At 33.5% G+C, this 7,602-nt stretch overlaps 1 non-coding gene across 1 annotated transcript; it reads right to left on the reverse strand.

The window, feature by feature from the left end:
• Positions 1-4,515: 4,515 nt before the first annotated feature.
• LOC123840006 (U6 spliceosomal RNA) lies at positions 4,516-4,619 on the reverse strand. Its single transcript, XR_006789838.1, has one exon. It is a non-coding gene; the product is annotated as a U6 spliceosomal RNA (small nuclear RNA).
• Positions 4,620-7,602: the final 2,983 nt, after the last annotated feature.

A 7,602-nucleotide genomic window follows, 5' to 3' on the forward strand; every position in this document is an offset into this window, starting at 1 on the left:
AATGCCAAGACATAGATGTTGACAACAAATATCATTATATTAACACAAGTTCAAAATCTGGGTACATTTCTTGAATTCCATTTACTTTCTTTATAACTACATTGTATAAAGAGAACAACTGATGAGAGGGTTTTTAAACTTAAATTTTTTTAAACTTAAACTTTCTCTATTTGACAAATCTTTGTTTTTCCTCTGCCACCAGCCCCCAAAATATAACTCTTTATATATTTTTCTGTGTAGTTATTCTTTGAAATAATTAGTTTTCTGTCTAATATGTGGCTGATAACATGTCATAATGTAGCTTGTCAAGTGCCAAATGACTCTCCAAGTCATCCAAGCATTAGAAAGAAATGAAATCATTCATCTAGATACAATTTTGCAAAGTCAAGTTCAAGAACTCACAGAATAAATTTACAGTGTTAATGAAGGCCGTGTATAAAGGCAATACTAGTGGTATTTTTTGTTATTCTATCAACATTAATAGAGATCAGCTATGTTAAGTTGGAACAAGTATTTAACAAGAGGGGGAAAAAGAATCTTCTTGTATAAACCCAATATTTCAGCTTTTGTCATATACTTATGTCCTTCATTTTCTGCCATTATTGTTATTACTAACCATTGACTTTTCCTCATTTAAGTAGTATTTTTTAGAGAAGCTTTAGTATCATAGAAAAATTGAGCAGAAAGTACAGAGAGCATTTTGTCATGTGTCTTTTAGCCATCTATATGTCTTCTTTGAAAAAAATGTCTATTTGTGTCTTCTGCCTATTTCTTAACTGGATTATTTGTTTTTTGGGGTGTTGAATTTGATAAGTTCCTTATAGATTTTGGATGCTAACCCTTTATCAGATATGTCATTTGAAATATCTTCTCCCATTCCAAAGGTTGCATTTTAGTTTATTTATTTATTTATTTATTTTGCTGTGCATAAGCTTTTTTATCTTGAGGAAGTCCCAGTTGTTCATTTTTGTTTGTTTGTTTCCCTTGCCTCTGGAGATGTGTCTAGTAAGAACTTGCTACTGCCGATGTCAACGATCAGGAAAATACAAATCAAAACTACAATGAGATATAACCTCACACCAGTCAGAATGGCTAAAATTAACAACACAGGAAACAACAGATGTTAGTGAGGATGTGGGTAAAGGGGAAACCTCTTACACTGCTGGTGGGAATGCAAACCACTGCAGCCACTCTGGAAAACAGCATGGAGGTTCCTCAAAAAAGTTAAAAATAGAACTACTTTATGATCCAGCAATTGCACTACTAGTTTTACCCAAGGATACAAAAATACTGATTCGAAGGGGTATGTGCACCCTAATGTTTACAGCAGCATTATCAACAATAGCCAAACTATGAAAGAGTCCAAATAGCCATCAACTGATGAAGAGGTGGTATGATATAAAATAATCCATATATATATATATATATAATTAGTTTTCTGTCTAATACATGGTTGATAACATGTCATAATGTAGCTTGACAAGTGCCAAATGATTCTCCAAGTCATCCAAGCATTAGAAGGAAATGAAATCATTCATCTAGATACAATTTTGCAAAGTCAAGTTCAAGAACTCACAGAATAAATTTACAGTGTTAATGAAGGCTATATTTAAAGGCAATACGAGTGGTATTTTTGTTACTCTATCAACATTAATAGAGGTATATGGATGGAATATACATATAACGGAATGGAATGGATGGAATATATATATATAATGGAATATCACTCAACCACCAAAAAGAATGAAATCTTGCTATTTGCAACAACATGGATGAAGCTAGAGAGTGTTATGGTAAGTGAAATAAGTCAGAGAAAGACAAATACCATATGATTTTACTCATATGTGGAACTTACGAAACAAAACAGATAAATATAGGGGCAAAGAAAGAGGGGCAAACCATAAAACAGACTCTGAACAATAGAGAACAAACTGAGGGTTACTGGAGAGGAGGTGGATGGGGGATAGGCTAGATGGGTGATGGGTATTAAGGAGGGCACTTGTGATGAGCACTGAATGTTATATGTAAATGATGAATCTCTAAATTCTACTCCTGAAACTAATATTACACTGTATGTTAACTAACTGGAATTTAAATTAAAACTTGAAAAAAAATAAAATAACAAAGAAAGTACAGAGAGTTCCCATATACTACCCCCCCACCACATACACACAGGTGCACAAACTCCCCTACTATAAACATTTGTACTACTCTGGCATTGGATGTTGATTTGCGGGGGAGGCTGTATGTGGGGACAGAGGTAAATGGGAACTTGATTTTGATACAATTTTTTTTAATACACAAACAAGCAATCTCTTACCTGCAACAACTCCTGTAGGAATGTAGAATGCATTAATAGAAAAAAAAAGGAAACTTTAAATATAATTTTAGTGTCACATGCAGTTTTTTACGTTAAAGTATAAAATTAACAATGCTTATACTGCATGTAATTTTTGTTCAAAAATGTATAACTGTAACTTTCCAAAAAACATAATTTTCTTTATTTTTTTCTCAATACTTTTGAAAATCTGAAAAACTAATAGGAAAGCAATCTTTAATTATTCTATTAGATATAAATATTTAGGATGATTTATTTTCTTCATAAATGAATATCCATTCATCTTTAAAGGTGCCCAGGCATCTTAATCACATTAAAAGGAACTCATACCTGATATTACAAATGAAAATGTATTTTTTTTTTTTTACAAAAGAGGTAGATATCATTCCTCTAATAAACATTTTCAGTTAAATTTTATGCTATAGTTTGTGACTTAGAGTTAAAATATGCTTTCCTTGGCCTATAGGATTTTTGTCTATAAAATAGACATGAAATATCAAATAAGTTTTGCTCGTGTAGTAACATCTTTCACAACAGAATAAACAAATTCAAGTACATTTTATCTTCTTGAAATTTCATAGTTTAGTTTTTAGGTAATCCAAAGGATTTATCTACTACCTATTCTTTAGCAGACAAAGTTATTACAATTTTCATATAACTTATACATCAAAACTCAATGCTTAAAATAGAACATTTCCACTGAGTTTAGCACTGATAACACTTGTTTCTGTCAGAAAGCTTTTCCTTCTCAATTCTTTCATTTTACTTTTGACTTGAAGGCTTATCCACATTGGGCTTGGTATAAGGTAGTTAGCAGAAACATATTTGAACATTTTACTAAGACAAACACAATATTTTTATGTAAATGTTCATGTGAAAGAAATGGCTATCCCTGTAAGTTTCAGAAGTGATACGTGATTATCACAACCTGACTGACTTCAGATTTGTGTTGAGAAACCTTGTGTAGGCAGCTATTTTTTCTGTAGAAATCAACATTGCATAATTTTATTGGCTTTTTTCATGTTCATGATTTGATGACCGTTCAAATTTATGCTTAAAGACTTTATTGTGCAAATATCTGATATATTAAGATATTAAATATTACCAAAATTTCCAAATATTTTACATTTTTATTGATATTCATTTTCTCATTCAACAAATACTCAGTGAGCTGTGTTGCCTATGCTCTTCTAATTATTGGGGATTCAACAAGGACCAAAAGAAGGGAAAGACCATGAATTAAGAAAGTTTGTAGTTTAGAGCAAGGGTCTGCAAAATAAGCATCCACACAAAAAAGGATATAGCATGTTACATGGTGAAATATAAGAAGACAGATCACTCAGGGAAATGACAGGTAGTCATGAGCAAATGGGATATTTTGTGGGGTTTTTTTGTTTGTTTGTTTTTTGTTTTTTTTTCCCCCTCAGTGGTTGAAGGGCCGTAGTCATTTTTGTTAGGGTGTCCAGATTAGATCACATGAGAAAGAGGTGATATTTGAGTAAAGACCTGAACAGATGGGTGAACAGGTTGTGAATATCTGAGATCAATTTCTTAGTACAAGAAACTGAAGGTTTCATTCAAGAGGCCCTGAAATATGAACATGCATGCCTGCAATATTTAAGAAAAATGCAAAAAGGCCAATTTCGTGCTCCCTGGGAGGTTACTGGAAAAGTACATCTAAGAAATAATTGGTTGGATAGAAGAGGACAAAATAGGTCACTGTACATAGTTTGTCTTTTACTCTGAGTGAAACAGAGCACATGGCCTGAGTTTGACCAAGGAGTAATATGATGTGACTCAGGTTATTAAGACTGCTTTGGCCAATGTGCTGAAAATTGGCATGTAGTGGGAAGGCAAAAGTAAATGCAAGATGGAAGGTTAAGAGGATATTTCAAGAACTCTGGAAAGAAATGATGGTGGCTCAGACAGGCATAGTATGGTTTTGCTCAATGGGTAAGGAAAAAAAAAAATCTGAGTATAAGTTAAGCAATATTCTAGAAGGAAATCTATATGCATAATATTTTATACTAATATATACATATATGTAAGAACTAAAATAACACATGGTTCTATGAATAATTGCAACTTTTACTTTATGAATAAATCTTCTGAGAGTAGAATAGTGTCTTTTTTCATTTAGGGGTGGTTATATTGTTTTTTTTGGCGGTTGTTTGTTTTTAAATATGGAATGCTTCACAGATTTGCATGTCCTCCTTGTATAGGGGCCATGCTAATCTCTGTATCATTCCAATTTTAGTTTATGTGCTGCTGAAGGAAGCACATGGTGGTTATATTGTTAAAATTACAACTAGTCTTGTTCTGCCTCTGCGCCATTCCTATCCCATACTATGGGCTGTAATAATTCATACAAAATCTCGTGTCTAATTAAAAGTTTAAGATGAGAGAAAATACATACATATGTAGTATTTAACCAAGACCCATATAATTCAGTTTCTGCTTATGTAATTATTGAAAGTCAAATACAAAAGAATTTTCATCAATTTTACTCATAAGACAGCTTTGTCTCTGCCAATATCCTAGGAAGACCAGTCTTTAAAAAAAAAAAAAAAATCATTCTACCTATGGCTTTACCAAAAGCATACTTTTAAGGTATTTTATATAGATTTTGGAAAAGGATGTGTAACTTACGTTACTTTAGAAAGGGGTAACTCCCCCCTCCTCTTTTCCCCCTAATCATCATGGTCCTCCTCTTAATAAAATATGTTAGATGGCAAGTTGTCTGTTTGACGCCACTACTCCCAACCAAGGCTGGTAAAATCCTTTCTCATGATATGCCCCCTCCATTGTTCCAGGTGAGACTTGGTCAAGAAAGGAAAGTGGTTGGTACATTGTGGTATACAGGAATGATGATAAACAAGGACAACTATAATGTGTTTCCTCTTATTTTATTTATTTTATCTTTTTAAAGATTTTATCTATCTATCTATCTATCTATCTATCTATCTATCTATCTATCTATCTATCTGACAGAGACACAGCGAGAGAGGGAACACAAGCAGGGGGAGTGGGAGAGGGAGAACCAAGCTTCCCACTGAGCAGGGAGCCTGATGTGGGGCTCGACCCCAGGACCCTGGTATCCTGAGCTGAGCCCAAGGCAGATGCTTAATGACTGAGCCACCCAGGTGCCCCTGTTTGCTCTTATTTTAGAGCTGACCAACAACAGCACAAACCCTGCTACTTGGAGCTATAAGAGTGACCGTCCTAAGTGACCCTTAGAAGCAATGGTTTTCACAGAGAAGCAGTTTTTTAAAGTGGCTTTTTAAAGTGGCTTCTTAAAGCTTTCTTAAAGGTTCTAGATCTTTACAAGCTCCCCTCCCATGTTTGTATTTCAGCTTCCAGATATGCAAGGTTTCTCACACTTCCCTATAAGTTCCAACTTGTCTGTCACTGCTGACGCTTCAGGCAGCTACAGGGACCTTTACTTCAATTCTCTGGCTATCCCCCATCCGCCCCACCTCATTTCCAGAGGTGCACTTCCCCACTCCTACATTTCAGGGAACTGCAATTTCTACACTAAATTTCTTGCTCTGGACAATACTTGTACTGAGTGATATATGCAATGATACATCTCTCTGACTTAATCAACTGATATGAGAAGTTGTGGTTTTTTTAACCATTTCATACTCCATATGATGTAGACTACAGAAGTTTATGATGTAGAACTGACAATAGATATTAAAGATGTAATCTATTGACTGACATATATAATAATATTTACTGGTAACATTTTCTGAGTTGTAACTACGGATGAGGCATAGAATTAAAACTCAACACAAGCCATTATAGTGGATATAGTTAATATTCTCACTCCAAGTGAAGAAATCAAAGTTTAAAGATGGTAAGGTCAAAGAGATGTTGCAAAATAGAAATTCAAATAGAATTATTCTAAAACTGAGCTATGTTATAGACACATATGGTAAACTATTTCACAAGAAACAACTGCATATTACCTAGTGAGATGTAACATCTGGTAGCTTTGAATCCTTCCCTTCACTATTTGTAGCTGAACAACTGGGCACTATTATCTCCTGGCTTAATAAAATCTGTTTAGGTTGGCGAAGATTTGGAATGTAGCAAAAAACCTGTGCTACATAGAGGACATATTTATTTTAAAAGTCAAGACCACTCATATTTCTTAGACTCTGCCTAGAAAATGAGCTGAAATGAAAAATAGTGCTGTCATAGAGAATCATCAATCTTACAGTGAGTGCAGATTTCCCTTTTCCAATAGAATGAAGCTGAAAGACATAGGTGAAAAGGGAAACCAAGTAAGTTCATCCTTTTTCTGGGTTACTAACCAAAAGTCATAGATTTCTCTTGAAAATGAGCTCACCTTTCCCAATAGATTCTCCCATTCTTGTGTCCAGATTATTGCTTAAAGTAATAAACTGTAGGATTTAGTGACTCTGAAAGAGCTATAAACTTCTGGATATGCCCAATTTGTAGAATGGAATTATCACTGGCAGTAAGAGAATCCGTCTCATTTACTAAATCATATAAATATAAAATCACTAATTATTGGCACTCAAATAAAATGGTCATATTTATTGGTTAATTATAGATTAAATGAGAAATTACCATCATCAAGCATTTCTACACTTATTAAGGAAGTGTCATTGTGCTAATTCCACCAAGTATGATATTTATAGGTCTACAGATAAATACAGTGGGATTATAACTACATAATAGAACCTGTATTTATGTCTAACCTGTAAAAGAATACGTTTATAGTTGAAAATTGAAGATGTGATGAAGTCATTTTGATAGATTCATTTGATAATTAGCCTACAGAGCTATAAAAAGACATATGAATAATGACTTAGACAATTTATTTCCTTTCTTCTTCAGGAAATAAAATACAGTATTAATATGTATCTATTTAAGTCATTTTCCAATATAATAATCTGCTGAAAAATAAACCCAGATTAAATAGATAATATGAGCATACTTTTAAACTAAGAATAATGGCACCTATGCAAAAAAAAAAAAGACATTTTAAAATAAATTTAAGATGAAGTTACTTATTATATCCTATCATGACCATATATTTCATCCCATACATGTATCAGGCCTGTGCTATATTTTCTCTGTACTACACCTAAGCCTTTGACTGATACCTGGGCTAACTCCTTGGTCATGCAGGCCAGTTCTAGGCTAAATTAATTGTCTGGAACTGCAACAAAGTCCTTACTTCCACTTAAAAACCATTGCACTTTTCCTTCATCTATCTGCTCTCCCAATTT

This window comes from Mirounga angustirostris, unplaced genomic scaffold, assembly GCF_029215605.1.
Source record: "Mirounga angustirostris isolate CCGP_5_RB_7025 unplaced genomic scaffold, mMirAng1.0.hap1 SCAF_3, whole genome shotgun sequence".
NCBI classification, from domain to species: Eukaryota; Metazoa; Chordata; class Mammalia; order Carnivora; family Phocidae; genus Mirounga; species Mirounga angustirostris.